The following is a 12,500-nucleotide window of genomic DNA, read 5'->3' as shown; positions in this document are numbered from 1 at the left end:
CACCAGGTACTGCAGACCCCTCCCACGGCATCTGGAGCGCAGGAGCCGACGGACAGTAAACGCAGGGCCCCCATCAATGACCCGGGCGGGAGGAGGGGGTCTGGCGGAGGGAACCAGCGCACAGGCCTGGACAGGTTTCAGCCTGGAAACGTGAAAAGTGGGGTGGATGCGCAACACACTGGGCAGCTTGAGCCGGACCGCAGCCGGATTGATAACTTTAGATATCGGGAACGGGCCAACGAAACGGGGAGCCAGCTTCCTGCATGCCATCTTCAATGGGAGGTCTTTGGTGGAAAGCCACACCCGCTGCCCGACACGGTAATGAGGAGCGGGGCGGCGTCTGCGGTTGGCCCAGCGAGCATAGCTCCGCGAAGATCTCAGCAAGGCGAGGCGGGCTCGTCTCCAGACACGGCGACAACGTCTCACGAGGGCCAAGGCTGAGGGAACTGAGGCTTCTAGCTCCTGTGTGGAGAATAATGGGGGTTGATAGCCATAGGCAGCCTGAAAAGGGGACAGACCCGTGGCAGCAGAGGGCAGAGAGTTATGGGCATACTCGACCCAAACAAGGTTGGAGGACCAAGACGAATGATCCTCGGCACAGAGGAGGCGGAGACCCGTCTCCAGCTCCTGGTTGAGCCGTTCCGTCTGCCCATTGGACTGGGGGTGAAACCCAGAGGAGAGGCTAATGGAGACGCCTAAGAGCTGGCAGAATCCCTTCCAAAAATTGGAGGTAAACTGGGGTCCTCTGTCAGAGACTATGTTCCGGGGAATGCCGTGGAGCCGGAAGACGTGTTGGAGGAGGAGCAACGCTGTTTCCTTGGCCGAAGGGAGTTTGGTCAGGGGGAAAAATGGACGAGCTTAGAGAAGCGATCGACCACAGAGAGGATAGTGGAGTAGCCATCATAAAGAGGGAGACCGGTAACGAAATCAAGTGAAATGTGAGACCAAGGTCTGTAAGGGATCGGCAGGGGACGCAGGAGGCCGGCTGGGCGAGATCGGGAACTCTTGTGTTGCGCACATACTGGACAGGCCGTGACAAAGTCCCGTGCGTCATGTCTGAGTGAGGGCCACCAGAAACGTCGCTGGAGGACCGATAGGGTCCGAGGGAAACCGGGGTGACAGAAAAGCCGGGAGTTGTGACACCACTGAAGAACTTGGGAACGGAGCTGGTCAGGGACATAGAGTTTCAGGACAGTCAGTAGGAACCGGCAGGTTAGACACGGCTTGCTGAACCCTTCTCTTTATCCCAAGTCGGAGCGCCCGAACAGTGACGGAGTGGGGAAGAATGAGTTCAGCGATGGCCTCAACGGGATCGGGGGAGAACTGACGAGAGAGAGCATCTGGCTTCCCGTTCTTCGTTCCCGGCCGATAAGACAGCACAAAGTTAAACCTGCCAAAGAAGAGTGCCCAACGAGCCTGTCTGGGTTTCAGTCTCTTGGCAGTCCGGAGATACTCAAGATTTTTATGGTCGGTCCAGACCAGAAACGGTTGTTCCGCACCCTCCAACCAGTGCCGCCATTCCTCCAGGGCGAGTTTGACTGCCAGTAACTCGCGTTCGCCGATAGTGTAGTTCCGTTCGGACGAGGAGAGACGGCGGGAAAAGAAAGCACACGGGTGAAGTTTATTGTCCTTGATGTCCCTTTGAGACAAAACGGCCCCAACACCGGTATCAGATGCATCAACTTCAACCACAAATTGTTGCGTGGAATCCGGCAAGGAGAGGATGGGGGCAGAGGTAAAAAGCTGCTTCAGCTTCTTGAAGGCTTGCTCGGCTTGAGGCCCCCAAGAGTAGGGTTGAAGGGGAGAAGTTAGCTGGTGCAAGGGTGCAGCGACCGAGCTGTAGCCCCGGATGAAGCGCCGATAGAAATTGGCAAATCCCAAGAACTGCTGGAGCTGCTTACGTGTTCCAGGGCAGGGCCAATCCCTAACAGCCTTGATTCTATCAGGATCCATCCGAACACTCCCTGCTGCCAGAATGAAGCCCAAGAAGGTGGTTTTCGTGACATGGAAATCACATTTCTCTGCCTTCACGTATAACTGGTTCTGCAAAAGCCTCTGGAGCACTGCACGGACGTGAAGGGTGTGTTCCTCAGGTGTGCGGGAGAAAATGAGGATGTCGTCCAGGTACACAAACACGAATAGGTTTAACATGTCCCGTAAAACATCATTAACCAGAGCCTGGAACACTGCTGGGGCATTAGTGAGGCCGAACGGCATCACCAGGTACTCGTAATGACCATTGGGAGTGTTGAATGCGGTCTTCCATTCATCACCCTCCCGGATGCGGACTAGGTGATAGGCATTCCGAAGGTCCAGCTTGGAGAAAATGGTGGCTCCCTGGAGGAGCTCAAAAGCGGAGGCCATGAGTGGCAAAGGGTAGCGATTCTTGATGGTGATGGCATTAAGGCCCCGATAGTCGATACAGGGCCGTAAAGTCCCATCCTTCTTCTCCACAAAGAAAAACCCTGCACCGGCTGGGGATGATGACGGGCGAATGATACCTGACTCCAAGGACTCCTGTATATACCGGCTCATGGCTTCCCTTTCAGGCTTGGATAGGTGGTACAGGCGCCCCCCCTGTACTGGGGGGGGGGGGGGGCAGTGCCCGGCAGGAGGTCGATAGCACAGTCATAAGGTCTATGCGGTGGCAGGGAAGTGGCACGAGCTCTACTGAACACTTGTCCCAGATCATGGTATTCAGCAGGCACCAGAGAGAGGTCGGATGGCAGGTCCTCCTTGACTGAATATGAGCGGGGTGTCAAGGTGGTCAGGCAATGAGCCTGGCAGTAGATCCCCCAACCAAGGACCCGGCCGCTGGACCAATCCAGGTGAGGGTTATGTTTCTGAAGCCAAGGTAATCCAAACATGACTGGGGCGTGGGGCGAAGGGATAACCAGGAAGGAGATCCACTCCGTGTGTTCATTGGTGACAGACACCAGCAGGGGCTTGGTGCGGTAGCGAGCTCGGTGAAGGATATGGCCATCCAGGGCCCGTACCTGGAGGTTAGTGGGTAGAGGTTCAGTCTCGATCTCCAGCTGACGCACTAACTCCTCATCGAGGAACTCCGCGTCAGCTCCAGAGTCAACAAAGACCGCTAGATCATGTTCTTGGCTCTTGATCTGGAAACGTGCTCGGAGAAGTGGCTTAGGGAAGGCTAGACACCAGAGGCTTAGGGAAGGCTAGACACCAGAGGCTCCTTCAACGGCGAGCCCTGTCTTTTGCTGGGCACGCGAAGGCAAAGTGTCCTGCCTTGCCACAGTAAAGACAGAGGTTGTGGGCGCGGTGCCGCTCCTTTTCTGCAGAGGACAGGAGACGCCGTCCTATCTCCATGGGCTGGGGAGGTGGAGGCGAGTGCGATCTGTTAGATTCAGAACGGGGCTTCACATATGGGTTTCGGGGAGGCAAGTATGATCTGCCTGGTTCGACATGAGGCTTGGCATATGGGGTTCTGGGAGGCCAGGAACGGGTTGGGCGTCCCTCCTCTTCGTTCCTGGATACGGCGATCGATCCTGGTTGCCAGACAAACCAGGTCGTCAAGCTCATTGGGGAGTTCTCGGGCCGCGAGTTCATCCTTCACCTGGTGGGGCAAGCCGCGGTAGAACGCGTCATAGAGCGCTGTGGGGCTCCACCCACTGTCCCCAGCTGCCATGCGGAAATCCACAGCATACTCCGCCACGGAGCGAGACCCCTGAGATGATTCGAACAGGGCTCGAGTGGCGTCCAGCTTGGGTAGCGTGGAGTCAAAAACCTTGCGCAGTTCTGCTGAAAAGGCATCAAATGAAGAACAGATGGAAGTCTGACGTTCCCACTCTGCTGTAGCCCAGATCTTGGCCTTGCCAGACAACAAGGAGATGACGTACGCTACCTTAGACCGATCCGAAGGGAAGGAGGAGGGTTGGAGCTCAAAAATCACTGAGCACTGCATCAGGAACGCGCGGCAAAGTCCCGCCTCTCCAGAGAAGCGCTCGGGGTGAGGCAGATGTGGCTCCCGCATGGGGTTTTGGTTTTGCTCTACCATGGGTAGGGGGGGCTGGGCCGGTGGCCTCAGAAATGGTGAGGAGGCCTGTGCCGTGGTGAGCATGCTCATGCCCCGATTGAGTTCATTAGTGGACGAGGCTATCTCCTTGAGTTGACGTTCGTGAGCAGCGGAGGATTTGGACAAGGAGTCGAGCTGTGACTGTAACTCCTGAGATCCTGCTGGGTTCATTGTTGGCCAGATGATACTATCAGCAACCAGAGGAGGGTGCTAGGGAGGAGAACCCAAACGCAGGCCAATTTCCAAAAAAAAAAGAGTTTATTGGAATAACAAAAGGTATATATCAGCATATATATTATATATATATCAAAATGCACAGGAGATGTAGCCGGGAAAAGTCTATCGCGATCAATCGCGAAACCGGAAGTTCGATACACGAAAAGTAATCCACATAGAAAAAAAGGAAGTAATCCAAGCATGGGCAAAAGTAATCCAAACAGAAAATGAAGTAATCCAAACGGCAAAAAGCCGGAGAGCAAAAACTGGAAAAACACCCGGCAGCAAAGAATGAAACAAAAACTCACGATGTAATTCCCAGGGGAAAAGAAATCCGAGCCGGGAAGTCCACACGGATATAAACAGCAGCGAGGCGCAGAATAACACACGGACTGGAAGAAGGCAGGAGCGACTCACAAATCGCGACGTAATGACGAGAGATCATCTGGCGATAATCCAGCGTGAACGGCGCGCTTAAATAGCGCTGCCGAGTATAAAAGTCATGCGACAGGGGGATGACGTCACAAATGTGCACCGCAAAGGTGAGCTTCGGAGGAGTACGCTGACACTAACCATTAGGCCATGACTTCCCCTTACGGAAGGAGTCTCCAGTGTCAGCACTTTGTAACAGTCAGCGGTACAACTGCAACTTTTCTGTAGGTTTTTTCAACATCTTTATCAGGACAGAGGAGAAAGACTTTATCTGTAACATGACATATCAACTAGCTCCGTGCCGGTGTGTTTACGCGGCTGTTCATGAAGGGGATGCTAATGCAAATCTTTTTACCGTTTAAGTCATCATATCTGATTGCTTTGTGTCTTTTATTTTCACAGATTAAACAGAAAATGCAAGCGAATGGAATGAATCAAAATATTTCTCTGCGCTGGAGAGTGAGGACTGATGGAAGTGTCTTCAATAAAGCTGAAATGTTTTGAAGTCATGGGTTCAAAACCTACAGGGTTTCTTTTAATATAATGCATAGATTAACAGGGTGTTTGGTAACAAAGTAAGTAGTGAAAGATTAGCTTAATTACTTGGAATGTATATTTTGACATCCCATAATGCCTACACTTCAAAAATGTGAAATTACTGAATTTTGTAATAAATGAATCTTAAATATATTTTTAAAAAAAAAACATTTTGTGTCTTTTTTCCACTGTTCACGTAAAAACAAAAACAAAACGTAAATCCCACAAATTAGATCCTAAAATTAGGGAACGTGCTACAAGTGACTCTTCTCATTTTGGGATGTTTGCACTTATGAGCACTTTATTACGGTGGCCGAGAAGTGCAAAACAAATGAACAAATCCACAAATCCATAAACACAACTGAAAGACAATTCAGACAAACCGGAAGAGGTTGGTATAGTTTGTGATTGGAACACGTACCGATCATTGGACAAGACACCTGTCACTCAAGGTATACATGAAGTACAACAGTCCGCCACAGGGAAAAGTTGGAATGGATGGATGGAACGGATTACTGTGGATTAATTCTGTTATTTTCTTATATTTGAACGGAGAACTTTACACATTACACATAAGATTCCATACCTGTATATTTTGAGTGACAGGTGCCTTGTCCAATGATCGGTAAGTTTCCATTCAAAAACGATACACTACCGTTTCCGGGTTGTCTGACTTGTCGTTGTGTATTCGGATTTGTTAATTTGTTTTCAGATTTGTTCATTTGTTTTGCACTTCTCGGCCACCGTACTTTATTGTTCTTCACAATAAAATATCTTTAGAGTTAAAAGTAATGTCGTTCAAACTGGTTACCTGATGCTACAGTACCTTCAATAAAGAGAGCCAATATTGACATATAAAATCACCAAAACAAACACGCCCCTAACCCAAATAAGTCCCACCCCTGTATTGATAGCTCCGCCCATACATACATACGTAACCCAGGCAACTAATGGAAAGAAATGTGTCTTTATCATAGCTGAAGGGAAGAACAATACGATTGCAGATAAACAAACAAGCAAAAATGACACACAAACATAATCATGTAAAGGACAAAGGCATATATTAGTTCTGTGTAACAAAGCAAAACCAACGTTACTCACCTATCGAGAAGGAAAAAAGCACCTCGGCATCTTAAGTAAAGTTGGTCACATATTCACAGATTGGAGTTTCCCGAGTCAATAACTCCTGAGCTAAACACTGTTACTACACAAAACACGGTTGTAGCTGCGTCTCTACATTACTACGATAGAAAAGAGGTGTTATTTGTGTAGTAACAGCGTTTAGCTCAGGAGTTATTGACTCAGGAAACTCCAATCTGTGAATATGTGACCAACTTCCTGCTCCTTCAGTTCTCTCCAGCGCTGGAAAGCTGATCCTATATTAACACGTCCTACTTCTTACCTTATCGTAAGCCTTTCTTCGCTTTCTTTCTTTGTTTTTATCCTCCATGTCAATGTTAAAACCGCTTTCTGCTAATGTCACACATGCGCACTGAACACTCTCTCCGCCGCATATTGACAAGACACGCCCCTTTCTGCTCATTGGCTACATGTTTGTTTTGTTTTTGTTTAGTATTTGGCCCGACTCTGAAGCATTTCTCAAAAATCGGAGACCCCACCTTTAATGTTGATTTGTTTAAGAATTTTGTTGTGATTTATTTGTCTCTTGGTGAAGTTCAGACTATTGGTGAAGGTTGAGATTTCTTTTTTTTTTTTTAGATCTTTTACTAGACTATTATATGATGTCAAAAGTCAACAAACAATGTTTATTTCACTGTTTTACACCTACTTTGAAGACATCGTCGAGCGTCATCAGGACGTATGGGTTCATTTCTTTTTTATAAACTTTATTTACTAGAGAGAGAAAACAAATGTTTTCTAGATGTCCAGCATCTCCTGACGTCTCACGTGTTTATTCCTGTACATACTGTAAGTAGACCTTTTTATTACAGAGTAATTTCTCAAAAATATTTATTAATTGTTAGTTTTGTTAGATTTAATGCTGATTAACGGAAAAAAAAAAAGACATTTTCTTCACGTTTTCTAAATTTCTGTAAAGGTTTTTGTCTTTACAGTGAAATAAACATTTTAATTCCAGCATCGTCTTCTGTTAGTGTTTTTTTATTAAGTATGCAAACTTTTCACATATTTAATTAAGATGAAGACACGTTTGCTTTACCTGTGAGATCTATTATTAGGGTTCAAACGCGAAGTGCTGGAAACCTATTGTTTTTGTTAGGATTTTTATTATCATTAGTAGGGTTCAAGCGCGAAGCGCTGGAACCCTATTGTATTTGCTCAGATTTTTATTATTATTATTATATTATTATTATTATTATTATTAATAATAATTATTATTATTATTATTACAAAGCGCTTCAGCTTTGGGGTGCTTTCCCTATAGTGCATTTTGTCCGAAACCTACTTTTGCTAACTAGTCCTAGGTTTTTCGCCTGATCGAGACCAATCCAGTGCAGTAATATTCTCTGGAGTCTCAATGACAATAATTTTCGAAAAAAAGTCGAAATTTTGATTCAGTGTCCTTAAGGGGCCCCAAAAAGTTTGGACTGTGAGGAGCCAGTTTTACTAAAATGTCAATAACTCAAGAATTAAATGAGCTATCAACACCAAACTGTGACACATGTGAAAGAGGTCAAACTGAGGTCACAGTTCAAAAACCGTGGCGATTGGCCACTTCGTGGCGCTATAACGGAAAAATCACTAAAAACAGCCATTTTTTTAAAAAAAAAGCCCTCTAGCGCCCCCAACAGTCCAAAAACCCAATTTTGTGCTGACTTGTAAGGCAAAGATTCTGATTCTGGTTCTGACTCTGAGTGGGTGGGGCCTAACCCGGAAGTAGGGGCTTGTCTTTAAATGGGGCGGGGCTTTAACCGGTAATAGTTAATTTGTAATATTTATAACACTAGCTTACTACCTTTATGTTTTTATGAAATACAGCAAAAACGTGTCAGACAAACAGTGTCTGGTTACTGGTTAGAGACAGCTGAAGGTTTAAAAAAGAAAAAAAATCTCCGACAGCAGAGACGCAATGCGAGTCGCATTCTACCAAGCAAGCACCACGTCTGAACGAACCCACGTTTAAAAGAACTCTACTGGTTAGAAAGTACGTATTATTAACGTTACAACCCGAAGTAAAAAGCTGAAGAAACCCTAAACGTTAACGGAAAAGACCCGCGAACCCGAGTGACTGAGGGAGAGACAGAGAGCTGTTCTGTGTGTGACTGTGAGTGAGCAGAGCGAGACACAGCAACACAATACATCTGTATGTGTGTAGGGGAGGGGCGCTGTGACTAGCCTATCACAGAACGCTGACACAATCAGCTAGCCAATGATGATTTTCATTCAATCCGAGCACAGATATTGACTCGTATTACTCGTATAATACTCGTACTCGGCAGAAGTGCTTTATCCGTACCGGATACTTGTTTCAGCTGAGTATCCGGCTCATCTCTAATGGATATGACTTTGTTTATTTTAGGGAAAACTGGACGGGTGAGTACTTCACATGACATATGTTGTGGCACCCTCTGTAGCATGACATATGTAGCATGACATGACATATATTGTCATGTCAATCCAAAGGCCTTAAACGCTTGAACCCGGGAAATGCTGCTTGCAGCTTTAATTATTATTATTATTATTATTATTATTATTATTATTATTATTATTATTATTATTCCGCCCTAGAAACGGTCGGGCAGCCCAAACCGTAAGGCCTAGAGAGCTCAAACTAGGTCAGATGGTAGTACTGGTCACAGTTACTCAGGGCCAAAATCTCAGCGGAATCGGACAATTTGGGGCGCTTCAGCGAACCCGAGTGACTGAGGGAGAGACAGAGAGCTGTTCTGTGTGTGACTGTGAGTGAGCAGAGCAAGACACAGCAACACAATACATCTGTATGTATGTAGGGGAGGGGCGCTGTGACTAGCCTATCACTGTAGGGGAGGGGCGCTGTGACTAGCCTATCACTGTAGGGGAGGGACGCTGTGACTAGCCTATCACTGAAGGGGAGGGGCGCTGTGACTAGCCTATCACAGAACGCTGACACAATCAGCTAGCCAATGATGATTTTCATTCAATCCGAGCACAGATATTGACTCGTATTACTCGTATAATACTCGTAGTATACATATACTCGTATAATACGCTGTAGCATGACATATGTAGCATGACATGACATATATTGTGGCACCTTCTGTAACTTGCGGGTCACTTTGTGTATGTGAAAATCCCTAAAGGCCTTAAACGCTTGAACCCGGGAAATGCTGCTTGCAGCTTTAATTATTATTATTATTATTATTATTATTATTATTATTATTTTAAATCCATCTTCACCTGTAGTGTCTCTCCTTAAGAAGGTATAGAGGGAAGGAAAAGAAAACACAACACACAGGATTCTGCACAAGAGTACATTGAAATTATTTCCAAAGACAGGACGGTTTTATTTATTTATTTATTTGCTCATTAGCTGACTTTGCTCGTCATGGTGATGGAGGACAAATGGTACGAGCGCCACCCAGTGGTGAGTCAGTTACAGACCAGAAACTGTAAGTAATTTAGGTAATTTAATAGTATTTTTTTTTCTGGCTTTTAACGTAGACTTCACTATATTTCTTTCCCTCTAAATTTCACTAAAAGCCTTCTCATTTTAAGGGGAAAAAAATCTCATGATTTGTAACCATTGTTTCTATCCGACTACAAAACGATTCTTCATATCTGACTCAGTGATCCGAATCATCGAGATGAATCAAACCTATGATTTATAAGAACTAACGCAAAGATTCGACTCGACGAACTGATTGGTTTGCGAACGATTCTATTCTTTAACATAAACTAAACGAATATATGATAATACTTATTTAAAAACCTCATTATTACTTTTATCTACTGAACTAAAGGAATTGGCTTCTTTTTATTTAGTTATATTCTGTCAAGTGCACGTTCTTTGTTCTGTGACGAATTATATTAGCCACGCCCACATTTGTATAGCGTTAAATTTGTGTTCAAGAGGCCATGTGCATTGTTAGATTTCTTTATTTGATCTATATGATCTATTTATGTGTATCTTATAGCCTTTACATATATATACCTATATATATACTGTATATATGTTTATATTTATGTTGAGATAACGAAAAAATTTAATAATTATCAGGACAATACAAGAAAGAAAAAATGTAATAATGCATAGCCTCTTAGGACTTCTGTATAAACTTCTATGTGAAATCATTTATTCAGGGCTGGACTAAATAAAAAAAAAATAAAAAAAAACCTCAAATTTCATGATCCCTTTTTTATTTTTTAGTTTTTAAACGAAATAGATTACTATCTTATTGTAAACATCGAAGTTTAGACATTTTTTTCACTTCTGCTGCTCGTAAAGGTTTTGATTTGTTTATTTGTTTGCATTGACGAAGCTGCTGTAAATGATCTGAAATGTTGTTTCTGCTGTGTATCCTCTGTGATTTATGTACGGATTTGGACATGAGCACGTTTGGAAAATTACTTTTTTGTCAAAGATTATAGAGTAGATGTCAAACTACTGATTGAAATGACAAGCGTTTTAAGTATTTTTCGTACTTTCGTCTTTTCCTGTTAGGGGTCTTCACAGCGAATCATCTGTTTCCATCTAACTCTATCCTCGGCATCCTCTACTCTCACACCAGTTACCTTCATATCCTCATTTAACACATCCATACAGTAAATCTCCTCTTTGTCCTTCCGCTTGACCTCTTACCTGCAGCTCCATCTCAAACATCCTTCTACCAATATAACCATCTCCCTCCTCTGTACATGTCCAAACCATCTCAATCTATCCTCTCTGTCCTTGTCCCCAAAACATCCAACCTGAGCTGTCCCTCCGATGTCCCTCATTCCTAATCCTGTCCATTCTCGTCACTCCTAAAGAGAACCTCAACGTCCTCCTCCATCTCTGCCTCATGTCTGTTCCTCACTGCTACAGTCTCTAACACATACAGCAGAGCTGCTCTCACTACTGTCTTCTACACCTTTCCTTTGATTCTTGCTGACACTCTGACTTTCTGTCACACAACACTTTTCTCCACCCACTCCAACACGCCTGCACTCACCTCTTCACCTCTTTTCACCTCACACTGGATGGTTGACAGCAAAAAGTCCTGCACCTTCTTGACCTCAGCCCCCTGTAACCTCACTGTTCTGCTTCCGTACCTCTCGTTCATACACATGTATTCTGTCTAACTATGACTGACTTTCATTCATGGTGTTCCTCCACCCGCTCCCTACTCTCACAATGATCACAATGTCGCTCCTCTCTGACTTTATCCGTCAACCTGTCCGTCGCCGCAGCAAACAAGAAGGGACTCAAAGCCGATCTTTGATGTACCCCCAACTCCACCTTGAACTCCTTTGTCTGACCTACAGCACATCTCACTGATCTCATACGTATCCTGAACGACTCTGACATACTTCTCTTCCACTCCTGATTACCTCATTAACATTCTACAGGATCTCCTACGGACATTATATTAGCTCTTACTGTATGACGCTTGTTTTGTCTTACTGTCATATGTATCCTGTTATCCAGGTTTAAACAACCACAATGCACCCATGGGATCATGTATTTATCCCATCTGACCTTTTGACTTTTGAGGCGAGGATGGATTCGCAATTCACACCTAATTCGTAATCCCTGTGTTTTGCTTAGGCCACCTTCCACTTCATGAGCTCATTTGTTTCACTTCATAAATTTGCATCTGTTTATGTCTCTTACCTACTAAGGCGCCAACAAAAGGTGTTCAAACACCACATCCTTCTGAGCTTTCCAGAAATCACGAGGTATGATGCAGATCAGCTGCTGGAACAATTGTTTTTTTCCAATTGAACCGCTCGCTGTTTTGAAGGTCAACACCATGTGTTAGGGAATAAAATGGGATGAAGCGGAGAGATTCATTTCTACTGACAACAAACCTGTGTAGTATCTCTAAGACGTGTTGTTTCTGTTCTTTTTTGTAATGATGCAAATTCTAAGCGACTTCAGATTTACTTAATTTTTACATGGAAAAATCTATGTAAAGGGGCCGCTGTAACAAAAAAAACAAATAAACAAACAAACAAATCAGAAAGTCATGACGAAAGAAGTCAGTGTTTGTTGCGATCTTTGCCTTTAACACTGTATCAGATCTCTCAAGTGTAAGAGTATTAGAATAGAAAAATATAAAATATATATTATATAGAAATGACATTTTAAATCGTAGGACTAGGAGATTGGGATCGTTTA

This window comes from Tachysurus vachellii, chromosome 6, assembly GCF_030014155.1.
Source record: "Tachysurus vachellii isolate PV-2020 chromosome 6, HZAU_Pvac_v1, whole genome shotgun sequence".
In the NCBI taxonomy this organism is placed as follows: Eukaryota; Metazoa; Chordata; class Actinopteri; order Siluriformes; family Bagridae; genus Tachysurus; species Tachysurus vachellii.
Note: the sequence above shows the minus strand (reverse complement) of the source record.